The sequence below is a fragment of the Ambystoma mexicanum genome, chromosome 9 (assembly GCF_040938575.1).
Source record: "Ambystoma mexicanum isolate Mex_15411 chromosome 9, UKY_AmexF1_1, whole genome shotgun sequence".
NCBI classification, from domain to species: Eukaryota; Metazoa; Chordata; class Amphibia; order Caudata; family Ambystomatidae; genus Ambystoma; species Ambystoma mexicanum.
This window is the reverse complement of record NC_090931.1, coordinates 584,571,912-584,587,069: the sequence shown is the minus strand read 5'-3', so window position 1 is coordinate 584,587,069 and position 15,158 is coordinate 584,571,912. Positions and strand designations below refer to the sequence as shown.

The following is a 15,158-nucleotide window of genomic DNA, read 5'->3' as shown; positions in this document are numbered from 1 at the left end:
CTGCTTTTTACACATGAAAAAAGCAGGTGAAATCCATAGGGATTCATTCTAATACCGTACCTCCCATTTTCTGTCAAGGGTGGCGGTAGGCACGGGAATCCTCAACCTCCTGGATTCCCTTATTTTCTCCCTATTCCAAAATAGTAATAATAAATGTCCCTGTAGTGGATGGAGATACCCGTCCCTTGCGGGGGGCTTAGCTGCTTACTTGTAATGAGCCTGTGTAGTATTTTTGATGAAGATCTTCCTTCTAGCAAAGAAGGCTTTTCTAAGTGTGAATCTATGGAAACTGTATGACTGGATCAAGATTGTTACAAATATGTTTTCCGTCCCATTGATTTCATTACATATTTATATTTGGTCATTTTACTTAAGGTTGCCTACCTGTGCCACTGTTCAATCAGAAAAAAAGAAGCAGACAACCACTAACTTCAAATCCACAGAAAAATGAATCAAACTACAACGACATGGACACATTTGATTATTTTAATTTGTCTCCTTTTTTAGAGGGTAAGTAATTGTTGTCAAATGTTTGAATGTTCTACACTTTGTATAGATATAAATCTGAAGTCTGCATCAAGGGCATCCTTATGAAAATTGCAACATGAATACCACCAGCACCAGTATACAGTAAATTACCACCAGCAGTAACAAGGATCCCATTACAATAGAGGAAAGTTTTGTTGGGGTGTATAATCAATCCACTGCACCGGGCTTCTGCCGGGTTAATGGTGGTGATCATAATTATTGGCAGCAGAAAATGCATTATAACGTTACAAATTGGTGTCATTTACTGCTGAAAATGGAACAGGCCCAAGGTGGTCATAAAAATGAAATAATGTACAATCAACTGCTGCAATGTGAAGTGTGCATTTGATGTAGCCCGTATAACTTTGAGCAATGATGGAGCAGTGGTTGGTACTATATGGCTCCTTTTACTCCTCTCTACATTTAAATGTTATTTCTGGCAGTCTTTTCTAATGGGAGTACTTTTTTTATTTTCTATTCCCAGCATTATTGGTTGAGCTGCTGAACATATCGGCAAACGGGTGTTCCACTGGCTGTATTTTTACATCCAATGGTATTTACCATGTTTTGTTATTTCTTACCAAAACTGGTAGTACCTCATTGAAACAATGCCCCCTACATTATTGCCCTGAGAAGAGATCACTTAATATTTGTGCTCCTCGTGTAATGTGGCCACAGTTGTTTTACTTACAATTTGTGTGTAAAGTATTCCAAATGTTTTGTCCTTAGCATGGAGGGTTCTGGATTCTGGGAAATAAATAAACCACAACGTATTCTAATGTACAGATAAAGCAATTTTGTATGCGGTATGGACTTACTATTCATTGTGTATGACCTAGTTTTAATAGTAATAAAACTATGCCCACCATAATGAGTTCACCTTTTCAGTACCCCCCAGCAACAATTCACTGCTCTTCTCTTCCCTTCTTTACTGTCTCAGCTTTATTCTTGGCCCACCTACAATTATTCAAAACACACAAGCTAAAATAGAGAGGGTCAGATTAAAATATCTTTTTATAGCTGTAAATCATTTACTCTGACTTCTCTTTATAATGAATTATTAGGTAGATAGCACTACAACTAATGGCACACAAAAGGGTGTGCCCGTCAGCCATCTGTGCCCCACTTCCTCTATGTCCCTCTATGATTCACTTTGGATTAGAAAATATTCACTAGCCCTCAAGGTACTGGAACCCATGACACTATAATGTACTGTGTCCGCAATTGAGTTTTCTTGATTTCTTTTGTTTGTAACCTTAAAAAAACATGCCAGGGATTCTCGTGTCTGACTAGCCAAATGCTGTGAATTGCTGTACATAGCCTTTTCTGGTGGTTTTAGAGTCCGAAACTGAGTAGAATTAAGTGCCATGTAATGTGTAACCATTTTAAAACTGGGCTGGATGACGAACACAGCCTCGTCCCTGAGACCCTCACCGGCCAACAGGCAGGCCCCTTGATGCAGTACTATTCCGAGCACTAGGTTTACTAGCTAGATTCATGTACACATTTAGACAAATAATGACTCTGTGCTTCTTCTACTTGACCTGAATGTGGAGATGGTTCCTCCAAGAGCTCCTCCCCAGACCATTTATCCCATTAGCTCCACCTATGTTGAGGACCCCCTGTCACAGACTGCACAACTGTCAACTACCGCTGGTTCCACCATTTCCGGTGCACCCACTATTGCTGCCTTATCCAGTAAATCTTTTCAAGAGCATATGCTTTAGGTGATACATTGCTTGAAACTGCAAGAAAAAGAACCAGAGCACATTGGAATTAGCATTATGTTGGAGGTTGTATCAAGAAGACACAGTAAAAAGTCCTATCACTACAACCTGATGACAAAAGGAGGTACAAAATCTTAGGGAGAACCCACTCTTCACAACCGTGACCACTAGGAAGCTGAATGCATGGTTTGGAACCCTAGTGGAATAGAAGCACTGTCTGGGGACCCATCCTCCTCTCAACCAGCAGACATGGCAGAGCAGGGGGCGGGGCTCTTTGTCAACTGACAATGCCTTTATCCTTTTCCTAAGGAGGAAAAATGATTGAAACCATTAGTAGAATTGTTTATAGTAATGCACGTTGCACTTAAGACCGACCATTATTTTCTTCCAACAATCTCCCTGCTGACAAGCAGGAGGCTTTCTTGCCTGGCATTTCCAGGAGACATGCTAGAGGCAGTAGCTAGGCATTTGGACATGACTGCCAGCAGTATGTGTGTCATCTTGGACATACCCTATTAGCATGAAATGTACCATCCGAGAGTTTTACACCCAGAAGGGAGCAGGGCTATTCCCTTTGATGGGCAGCAGTTCCACTTTTTCACAGATGAAGTATTCACAAATGAAAAAGCAAATACATTGACTGTGAAATCATTCAGCTATCACCTCAAACCCTTCTTAAATCTGCCTCACCCTCAACCCAGACAGGGGACAGAGGCAGAGCACTTGCAGGCTTTAGGGGCTTTGTCTCCTGGTTGTAGTTCCGGAAACAATAGGATTTTTCCTTGTCCTCGCAATACGGTAAATGGCTACAGCCAACAATGGGACTTCTTCCTTTCTCTTCCAGTGACAAATCAAAGAACTGATTGGAAATGCTGGAGGAGCAGATCTGCCTAGTTGGTGGCAGTGTCTCAAAATGTGGCCGCCACTAACAAGAATTCTTTGATTATCCCAAATGTCCTCTCCCCCTTAGCAACTTTCATTGAATCTTGCTTCAGAGATTTCAAAGTTATTGAGCACATGGGTGATAGAGTATCTCCTTCTGAGACCCTGCATTGTGTTTACTACATGTTCTGAAGAAGGACAAATCAGGGCCAAACTCCATACTCTACCTCTATGATTTCAACTCATTTCTGGTGGAAGAGAAGTTAAAAATAGTCTCCCGGTCACAGATTGTCTCCACCCATCAACATGGGGATTTATTATGCACTCTGGATATGCAGGATGAATATATGCATTGTGACAAAGTCTTCCCCTGGTCTCTGGGGACATCAAGTGGGGTGTACCAGAGGGCTGGTTTCCTCCCCAAGCCAGTGGGTGTTGTGCCCAGTGGCTGTATGGAGGGATCCCTGCACCCACCTCGCCTAATTCCCATCTGAGAGCAGTCACTTGAGCAAACATTTGCACATCCCTTCTATATGTTAGTAATCAAACCAACTGTAGAGTTCTGTCTAGATCGCCACATACCACAGTAGACTTTGTATGTTTAGGACTCTTCAGATTCGCAACTCAAGGAGGAGATGTGTTCATGGGTACACCAAAATGATTTTCTGATAACGCAAGAGGAGAAAAGAACCTCATTTGCCATTTCAAGTGTTGCGATTTCAGTATTGACAGGCTCAGGAGGTCCCTCGTTATATTCGACATGCAATGTTACATAAGCATTTTTTATGATAAACATGTTTTTTCACTTCAAATGTATGGTTGCGTGTCAGTGGGGGCATGACATGGTCAAGATATTTTTCTAACCCACTTGATGGTTAATGCGACAAATAAAGGGTACCTGAAGAAAGACTCATGCAGTCGTTGATTAGCTCAGCCTCAATCATTCTGTGGTAGATGTTTTTTGATTTAGATGTCACCCTGGAGGGCAACTTTCTGAATTTATCTCAGGCCCAATTCAGCATAAATGGGAGTGCTCTGACAAGATTTGGGCAAACCTAATAGTTTTTTCAAAAAGGATCTTTCGAATAACCCTTAGATTTCAGCCCAATACACTGCTGCAGCCTTAGCTTGGGCTGAATGCATTTTAATAACAGGTGAAATGGGGCTTTGACTGTGAGAATAAAAAAATCTCAGTATGCCTCCCCCTGTATTTTCCCAGGGACAGGCTACATTTGGGCAGCTGGGAAGGCCAATTGCCTTGATCATTAAGTCTCACCCATAGATAGTCAAATTGTTGCACCTGCTCAAAGATGGTATTGTTAATTGCCAATCTGCATTTGACATATTTTCTGAATCTGGGACAAAAAAAAATGATTTGCTTTTTGTTATATTAATGTTGAGTTGGAGCTCCAGGCATTTTCCTGCAAAGTCCATCAACGTGGTTGTGAGGCCCCAGACAGATGTTGATAAAAGAACAGCATCATCTGCGAAAAGGAGGATTGGACATGCCGCTTGGCCTAATTTCGGACAGTTTTGGTAATTCAACTTGACATGCCGGACCACCTCATCAAAATAAATCAAAAAGAGGAGGGGGGCCAGGATACCTCCTTGCCTCACACCTCTAGATACCTTAAATGGGTCTGTAAGTTCCTCCCAACCCCCACTATGCTAATGCCGTATTATTGGAATAGAGTTAGATAATTATTTGTAATAGTCCAGCAGGTACACCCCTTTTCGCTAATATTGACCACAATAATGCCCTAGACACACTATCAAAGGCGCTCCTAAGATCGACGAAGACCGAGTATACCTTCATCTTTTTTAAGGTTGTGTGTTTCTGGGTAATTAACCTGTTCTAGGGTGCCTATATTTGGCAAACCCCTGGCTTGCAGATGGTCTATCATCTTGCCCTCAGTGACCCACTGGAAAAATCAATCTGTGTCAATCTGGAAAAATGAATACCCTTCATTTTAATGATATACGTAACTTGATGGCCGTGGGCCAACCGTCTTATGCACCGAATTATAGAAATATAAACTGCTATGCTTGAACAACGAGCGGCCATTTTAAACGTAGCAAGAATCGCCATTTTGCTTGTTAACCATTGCTCATTGCTTTCTGTCTGAAAACTGCTTTGCAGCTTGCAATTCTTGTGGATTCTGCTTACTCTGCTCAACTGTTAACATTGTTGTCTGAATATGAAAGCACAAGGTCGTGGGACTGAAGAGTTTGTTGAAACTCCTCATGAGTAGCCCAGAGAGGAATGCCCACGCTCCCTCTCTGTAGCCTTGGGAGAGAGCTGCAGGGCATTTAATCACTTCACAGCTGCCAGCCAGTCTCGTACGATGGTAGAATATGTTAGAATAGTACAGCTAAAGGCTTGAATCATGCTTTTCTTACGGCCCCCCTTCGCAAAACCCTTTAGAACGTGTCGGCTTCCAGGACACGAATAGTACCTCATAGATAGCAAAGCTTGGAATGTGGCTCTTCCCCCGTGTGCAGCTTGCTTTCAAGAACAGAACCACTGTGTTCTGTTCAACAACTAAAAGATGCCTCCGCACTTTCTAATTGCACATTGTTACTAGAATAGACATCGAAAATGTCATAATCGTCATACTCGTCGGATATGTCCATCGTCATCCCGAGTTCAAAGGAACTTAATAAAGAGGGGTGTTGAACATGACTTTACTGATTGTATGATATGCATTTTGTAGATATGTAACTGATGTACGTAATTCTCTCTCTTGCGACCCTCGAGTTCTAGGAAACTCACATCGCGGGGCGTGAGATCAGAATTGGCCAATTGATACTATTTTTTGCTTGCAATAAACCCTAGCATTGGGAATTTGAACCTCGTGTCTGGCACATCTTTTCGTGTATGGTTATTGCCTTGTTTCCATAGAACGAGGGACGCCTAGGGGCCCCTTTCACTAAGATCGACGAAGACCGAGTATACCTTCATCTTTTTTAAGGTTGTGTATTTCTGGGTAATTAACCTGTTCTAGGGTGCCTATATTTGGCAAACCCCTGGCTTGCAGATGGTCTATCACCTTGCCCTCAGTTACCCACTGTTGCAAATGGCTTTTATATGGCTTTTGCAAATAATATATAATCATGGGGTGATGCCATATGGAAATTTGTTTTACATAGTAGAAAACAGCTATATTGGGACACTTGTACTGCGGCTAATGTGTAACAGATAAAACAAACATCATCTCAATGTATTTAATTTTATTAAACCTGTTTATATCTATAAAAAGCACACATATATATATATATAGCAATGAAATTAATAATAAAAAGTTATTAAACATACATAGTAATATTCCATTTTCACATACATCACTTGAGAATAAATCTCCAATTATTTAACCTTGGAGCATAGAGGGCCATCTTATTGTGCAAAAACATTTAATTGTGCAAAATAGTGCAAAAAGCTAAAGAAATCAAAAATAGCTTTAAAAACGTTTTGAGAGCACAAATAGCAGTCCTCTACTAAAAGTGGTAGCGGCCCATTCTAGCTGCCCACTTCAGAATAGTCAACTATAGGTGTCCTAGGGAATAAAAACAACAATTCCTCTTTAGCTTTATAGGACTTCCCTTATCTCATAGTTTTGACGATGTAAAGTCTAGCAATCCCCTACTGGGCGCTAATATCTGGCTTCTTCAGGACTGTAAACATAAGGCACGTTTTCTTTTAAAGTTGCTACTTGTAAAGCACTAAAACACAAGTTAAAAAACATACTATTAAAATCAAACACACTAAACCAACAGTCCAAATATTACCCCAATAAGCCCAGATCTTTCCACGATCAAAAGGCGAGGAGCTTTTTACCTATTTCTTGCTCTATTCAAAAATACACAGGTGTGGATCTCTGTAATAGCCAATCTATCTCCATCCGTGTAGTAGCAGTGCGAGTTACTACCTAACCAAAATCTAAAGGAAAAAACAATCAATTAATCCCATATATAGCGGGCATGTCATGATGCCCGCTCCCGGGGAGCCGGTTCAAGCCCTGCGTCCCCGAAAGCGGACATCCAGTCCCCAAGGAAGGACCCAGCAACCCCATATAGGGGCCCTTTGGACAGTGTCCTGGCGCCTATGGCGCCAGGCTCATAAAAGACATCAGTCCTGACGCCATAGGCGCCAGGCTCATTATGGAAGTGCTTGGGTGCACTTACCTGATGCAGACCATGCTGCAGGATCCCGGCCTCCTTGAGGCCTGAAAGGAACTACTTTACCTGTGGGACTAATTTACCATCCGGGCGTGGTCGGGGAAGGATACATACCTGATTGGAGGAAGGATACATACCTGGAACTTCTTCCAAGGCTATTTAAACCCCACCCGAACAGCCACACGTGCTTCGCGTTGTTCTGCATCTAGCAGCTGGACGCTCACCGTGTCTGCTCCTGCATCCTGACTTCTGCCACGCCTGCCAGCATCCTGGATCACCTGTAAAGGAAGAGAAGAAGAGAACAGAAGAAGGAAAAGTCCTTACCTGCTAAACGCCGCATCCCGGAGACATCTTGCCGACAATCCTGAAAAGGAAGACTTTTATTCAAAAGCTCATTGCGTCGATCGCTGCAGCGCCGCATTCCACTCACCTTTACAGGGCGCCTCCATGTTCAGCAGCGATCATCCGGATGCGCAGTCACGCCCCAGCGCCTAGGGAGAAAAAGACCAGAACAAAAGGTGAGAGAGAGAAGGGAATAAGGAAAGCTAAATCTCTATGTTAAGACTTACCTGTTGATTCATTCCCTCTTCATTTCGGGTCCGCGCAGCATCCTGGCATTTCCGGACCCCGGCCCCTGAGGGGGAAAAAGAGACATCAGCGTTAATGAGCGAATGAAAAGACATTACCAAAAAACGCTCATTAAAGACTTACCTGATTTCTACAAGGATTTCACCTCTCATCTCGGGTCGGTGCCTGTTCCCCGGCATTCCGTACCCCGGCCCCTATGGGGAAAAAGACACTAGCATTAGTACATTAATGCATGGACACAAGGGGAACCTCTTATCAAAAAACTTACCTGGAAGCCAAGCAAGTTTGGTTCACACCAATCCGAAAATCCAGTGAAGTAACGGGATACCAACGCGCCCCTGCATCAGAAGAAGGATGGAGAGCTTGTCGTTCCAGACCCTAAGAAGGATACTTCTGCGAGCCAGACAAGCCAGATTTGGGGCCCTGGTCCAGTCCGTCTTCCGAACCCTGCGCATCACCTTAGAAGAGGTCACAGCAGCGCGAACCAGGCCAGCGCCTCCGTGGGAGTCAGGTGAGCGTTACAGAACGCGAAGCCTTCCTACAAATTCCCACCCAGGCGCTATGGAAAGTTCTGAGACTGATCAGTTGGCCCAATTACTGGGGGAATTACGGGCCGAAGTACATGCTGCTCGTCAAGAGACTAATGCCCTCAGGAGGGAATTAATAATATCAAAGGAAAGAACTGATGACCTGGCCAGACAGCTTTTGCAAGGTCAAGCTGGGCAAACTCCTCTACCCGGTTCCGGAGGGAACCCCGCTCCTGTGGTTTCCAGTAACCCTGTGCAGATTAATCTACCTGGAAACATGCCGCTGGCCCCACCCGAACGCTTTGCTGGGGACCCCAAACGATTCGCCTTATTCATGAATCAGTGTCGTTTGCACTTCCTATGCAGACCTGGAGCCTTCCCTAATGATCAGACCAAGGTAGCCTTTGTATTGTCATATCTCAGCGGCTGCGCTGCCGATTGGTCAGTTCCACTGGTTACTCAAGATGACCCGATTCTCCGTGATTTTCAAAGGTTTCAAGCAAGCATGGAAAGGTTATTTGCTCGACACTCTCAGGGGCAGGCTCTGGATGACGACCTTCTATCCCTGTGACAGGGCAATCAGGACCTCCTATCCTATATTGCAACCTTTAATAGACTAATTGTGGAAACGGGATGGCCAGAGGATAAAAGAGTCACGTTGTTTTATCGTGGCCTACGCAGAGAACTTAAAGATGTCTTGGCCCAAGTTGTAAATCTGCCCCAAGAATGCACAGAGTATATAGACTTAGTGGTCCAGTTGGATCACAGACTTCAAAACAGAAAAGCAGATCGGTCCAGGTTTGAGACCCGGGTGTTGGTCAAGACCCATGCTAATCCCAAGGGAGTTGATGTCTCTGAGCCTATGCAAATTGGAGGGGTTAAAGGACCCTTAACTCAAAAGGAACGTGAAAGGAGGCGGCAGTTAAAATTATGTCTTTATTGTGGGAATTCTGGACACTTTCTACGAGATTGCCCGGCAAAACCGCCCCGAAAGGCGGTAGGAGCCGCTGATAAAAACCATGAAGACGCTGTTTCGGGAAACGACTCCGCCCGACAAGTGTAGGGGTCTGCTTGCCGAGCTTGAAAACTAACTCTCAGACCTCGCATTTCATTGTGCCAATGGTTCTCGTAGATCCAGAACAGCCTAAGCGGTTGCATGCAATAAATGCATACATCGATAGTGGGGCTATTGGAAACTATGTGGATCGTGAATTGGTCTCTAGGATTAACCTCCCTCTCCGTCCTAAAACCAGCAAAGATGTCATCACCACAGTCGAAATTGCCTCCGGACCGGTAACACATTCCACTACTGAGGTGACTCTTATTGGTCCCGACGCCATCGGGAGGGTGTTGTGTTTGATGTAATCAAGGCTCCACAGTTTCAGGTTATTCTTGGAATCCCTTGGTTAGAGACACATAATCCTCAAATTGATTGGCGAGTTAAGAGAATAACCTTCCCGGATTGTACACAAACCTGCTACCCAGAAAACCTGAAGATAAATCTAGCATCTGTAACCTCTGCCTCCATGCAACTACCTCCGGAATACCAAGACTTTCAGGACGTCTTCCAAAAGGAACAGGCCAACACGTTACCTCCTCACAGATCGTACGATTGCCAAATCGATCTGGTGCCCGGTGCACAACCCCCTTGTAGCAGGATTTATGCCCTTACCGAACATGAGAATCTGCATTTGAGACAATATTTGGATCAATACCTAGCTAATGGTTTTATTCACCCGTCAAAGCCCCCAGCATCCTCGGATTTGTTCTTTGTGCCCAAAAAAGAAGGCGACCTTAGAACTTGTATCGATTACCGCGCATTGAACCAGATAACGGTTAAAAACCGTTATCCTCTGCCTCTGATCCCTGAACTCCTTGACCAGGTGAAGGATGCTTGCATATACGCCAAGTTAGATCTCTGGGGGGCTTATCATCTGGTACGAGTTAAAGAAGGCGACGAATGGATAACTGCCTTCCGTACTAAATATGGATTATTCGAGGACCAGGTGATGCCTTTCGGATTGTGTAACGCGCCGGCTGCCTTCCAATACTTCATGAATGATGTCCTTCGGGAACTCATCGATGTTTGTGTTGTCGTATATATTGAAGACATTCTGGTGTACTCCTCTTCAGAATCTGATCACAGAAAACACTTCAGGGCAGTACTTGAAAAACTGCGCCAACACAAACTATTTGCTAAATTGGAGAAATGTGTTTTCCATACCACAGAAGTCGAGTTTCTAGGTTTCATCCTGACACCCAAGGGAGTCCCAATGGACTCAAGAAAAGTGGATGCCATCCTCAAATGGCCATCACCTAGCTCTGTGAAAGGGGTTCAAAGCATGCTCGGCTTTGCCAATTTCTATCGCAGGTTTATCCCGGAATTTTCACGCGTGGTACAACCCATTACTGCACTCTTGAGGAAAAATAAACGTTTTGAATGGTCTGAAGAAGCCGAGCAGGCCTTTCAGGATTTAAAAGCTAAGTTTACCTCTGCACCTATATTGAAACACATGCATCCAGATCTCCCTTATGTCGTTGAGACTGACGCATCCAGCCTAGCCATGGGAGCTGTCCTGTCCCAAAGAAATCCCAAAACCAACCAACTGTATCCCGTAGCATTTTGGTCCAGAAAATTCTCGGCACCCGAGGTTAATTATGCAATCACGGACAAAGAACTGTTAGCCATTAAGTCCGCTTTTAAAGCCTGGCGGCATTGTCTGCTTGGCGCTTGACATACCATCACAGGGATCACTGATCACCGGAATTTACAGTATTTGAAAACCGCCAAGGCTCAGTCATCACGGCAGCTCCGATGGGCTTTGTTTTTCGCTGAATTTGATTTTGTGATTACCTATCAACCTAGCTGCAAGAATGGCAAAGCAGACGCCTTATCCCGAATTGGAATGGGAGAATCTGATACAAACTCAGAACCAGTACCAATAATTCCCGAACAGAGGATTCTAGGCATGACTTCGTTACAGACGCTTGAAGACATTCAAGTCAGAGTGAAACAACTCCTGGACCCTACAACCTTACAGGATTGGATACAAAAGGGATCAGACTTTACCATAGATAATGGTTTACCTTATTTCCAAGGACGCTTATTCCTGCCACATAAGGAATTACACGAACTAGTTATTTCCGGTTATCATGATGCATTAATAGAGGGACACCCCGGTATTGCCAAGACAGAGGAAAAGGTGAAACGACAATTTTGGTGGCCCTCTTGGCGAAAAGATGTTAAATCTTTTGTGATGTCCTGTGGTGTTTGCGCCCAAAATAAAAGTCAAAAGAAAAGACCAGCCGGTCTCCTTCAACCTCTAGACATACCGCCAGCACCCTGGCACACCCTATCAATGGATTTTATTACGGACCTGCCTCCTTGTTCGGGGTACAATACTATTCTGGTAATTGTGGATTTGTTTTCCGAAATGGCCCACTTTATTCCTTTGAAAGGTTTACCTTCAGCTTCTGTCCTAGCCAAAGAATTCCTCGAAAATATTGTTCGGCTACATGGATTCCCATCTATACTAATCTCTGACCGGGGAAGCCAATTCATTTCCCACTTCTGGCGCAAATGTTGTCAAATGGCGCAGATCGACGTAAGATTATCGACCAGTCACCACCCTCAGACCGATGGTCAGACCGAGAGGACAAATCAGACCCTTGAGCAATACTTACGGTGTATGTTACAGCAATCTGAAAGCAACTGGAAAGACATTCTTTGGATAGCCGAATACGCATATAATAATTCGGTACACTCTGGAACTGGCCACAGTCCTTTTTATACTTTGTTTGGGCATCACCCCCGAACCTCAAACCTTGACTCACCTCAGAACCTCGGAATGCCTGCAGTAGAACATCTGCATTCTACAATTACCCAAGCCTTCAAAGAGGCAACTACGCATTTACAACAAGCCAAGAGAAAATACAAGGAGAATGCTGATCTACATCGGAGTGAAGCACCTCCGTATCAGATTGGGGATCAAGTGTGGTTAGCTACCAGACATTTACCACTCAAAGGGCCTCGAACTTTTAACCCAAAATATCTGGGACCTTATTCTATTACGGCAATAATTAACCCAGTGGCTGTTAAACTTGATTTACCAGCTAGTATGCAAATTCACCCTGTTTTTCATGTGTCACTTCTGAAACCAGTGGTACCCGGAACCCGACTACTCAAACCTCCAGAACCTATTCTAATAGATGGGGAGCCTGAATTCGAAGTGAAGAACATTTTAGACTCAAAAATGTTTAGGTCAAAACTGTTCTACCTAATTGATTGGAAGGGGTACGGACCTCAGGAGAGGTCGTGGGAACCCAGCGACCATGTGCACGCACCTCGATTAGTCAGGAAATTCCACCGACTCTTCCCAGACAAACCAAAACCCCCGGAGGGAACAACCTTGGGAGGGGCCTTGGGGGGGAGTGCTGTCATGATGCCCGCTCCCGGGGAGCCGGTTCAAGCCCTGCGTCCTCGAAAGCGGACATCCAGTCCCCAAGGAAGGACCCAGCAACCCCATATAGGGGCCCTTTGGACAGTGTCCTGGCGCCTATGGCGCCAGGCTCATAAAAGACATCAGTCCTGGCGCCATAGGCGCCAGGCTCATTATGGAAGTGCTTGGGTGCACTTACCTGATGCACACCAATCTGCAGGATCCCGGCCTCCTTGAGGCCTGAAAGGAACTACTTTACCTGTGGGACTAATTTACCATCCGGGCGTGGTCGGGGAAGGATACATACCTGATTGGAGGAAGGATACATACCTGGAACTTCTTCCAAGGCTATTTAAACCCCACCCGAACAGCCACACGTGCTTCGCGTTGTTCTGCATCTAGCAGCTGGACGCTCACCGTGTCTGCTCCTGCATCCTGACTTCTGCCACACCTGCCAGCATCCTGGATCACCTGCAAAGGAAGAGAAGAAGAGAACAGAAGAAGGAAAAGTCCTTACCTGCTAAACGCCGCATCCCGGAGACATCTCGCCGACAATCCTGAAAAGGAAGACTTTTATTCAAAAGCTCATCGCGTCGATCGCTGCAGCGCCGCATTCCACTCACCTTTACAGGGCGCCTCCATGTACAGCAGCGATCATCCAGACTCGCAGTCACGCCCCAGCGCCTAGGGAGAAAAAGACCAGAACAAAAGGTGAGAGAGAGAAGGGAATAAGGAAAGCTAAATCTCCATGTTAAGACTTACCTGTTGATTCATTCCCTCTTCATTTCGGGTCGGCGCCGCATCCTGGCATTTCCGGACCCCAGCCCCTAAGGGGGAAAAAGAGACATCAGCGTTAATGAGAGAATGAAAAGACATTACCAAAAAACGCTCATTAAAGACTTACCTGATTTCTACAAGGATTTCACCTCTCATCTCGGGTCGGTGCCTGTTCCCCGGCATTCCGTACCCCGGCCCCTATGGGGAAAAAGACACTAGCATTAGTACATTAATGCATGGACACAAGGGGAACCTCTTATCAAAAAACTTACCTGGAAGCCAAGCAAGTTTGGTTCTCACCAATCAGAAAATCCAGTGAAGTAACTGGATACCAACGCGCCCCTGCATCAGAAGCAGGATGGAGAGCTCGTCCTTCCAGACCCTAAGAAGGATACTTCTGCGAGCCAGACAAGCCAGATTTGGGGGCCCGGTCCAGTCCGTCTTCCGAACCCTCCGCATCACCTTAGAAGAGGTCACAGCAGCGCGAACCAGGCCAGCGCCTCCGTGGGAGTCAGGTGAGCGTTACAGGGCATTGCAGAAAGAGTCGATCAACAAAAGTAAAAAATGCAGTATCATTAACATATTGTCCTAAAATCTGCCAGGAACACCAATTCCATCTATAATACTGCTGGCATAGGCGAAGATTCTTGTCTAATATTTGTCCATAGGCTGTAGTTCTAATTTAGTAATAGAGCCGTTGACCCAAAAAGTATATGCATCCGTTGGGATTAAATAGGAACTTTTCGGTTAGATTGTATCTTCAGGTATTTCACAAATTAACTTCCTTCATGAATTATTCAAGGTAGAAAGGAAAATCCTTCTGTCCTTTTTCAATGCGTTTCAGCGTCCTTTTTTCAACATAACGCAATCTCATTAAAAAGAAAAGCGGAAGAAGGAAGAATAAATGACCAAAGCAGTCAATGAATATTGCTGTAGACCTCCAAGAGTACATGAAACACTCCCCCTGTCTCATTAATTGTAAAAAACGTCCTCTGGCGGTATAGCAACTGGACATCCCGCTTTTGCTTACCTAGAAATAATTAAAAGAAGGTCTTGTCGGTCAACATCATTCAGGAACCGTCTCTTTTCTAAGTTAGAGCTCAAGAGCGTGATTGCGTCTTGAATGGGCTATAAATACAAACGGCATCATAGATTTTAGCCATAGAAAGAGGATTCTAGTTGCTTCGGCTGCATAGGCTACAGCAACATAAGGCTAACCATAGAAATAGGACTATCGCATGTCACTCCATCCGAGTATAGGAAGAAAAAATTATCTCGCGATTCCTTACGTTTTCCATAAATACAAAGTTTGGTGGGGAATATATCAATCGGGCATCTGAAAACTTTATAATTAAGACTGCAAATATCAATAAACAAATCTAAATTTAAAAGTTATTGATTATTGCCGGCTGCCTACCATAATTGACCTAAATTCCCTTCAAAATACTCTGAACAGGGAAAGCAATAATAAGAATGGTATACCATATATAAATATTACCACACAGAGGAAATCT

General features: G+C 44.4%; 1 long non-coding RNA gene across 1 annotated transcript in view; it reads left to right on the top strand.

The window, feature by feature from the left end:
• The window catches only part of LOC138488308 (uncharacterized), a 369,848-nt gene that overhangs the window by 213,528 nt on the left and 141,162 nt on the right, over positions 1-15,158 (top strand). Inside the window, exon 3 of the long non-coding RNA XR_011274634.1 lies at positions 376-510. This is a non-coding gene — a long non-coding RNA (uncharacterized lncRNA). The remainder of the gene's footprint in view (positions 1-375; positions 511-15,158) is intronic.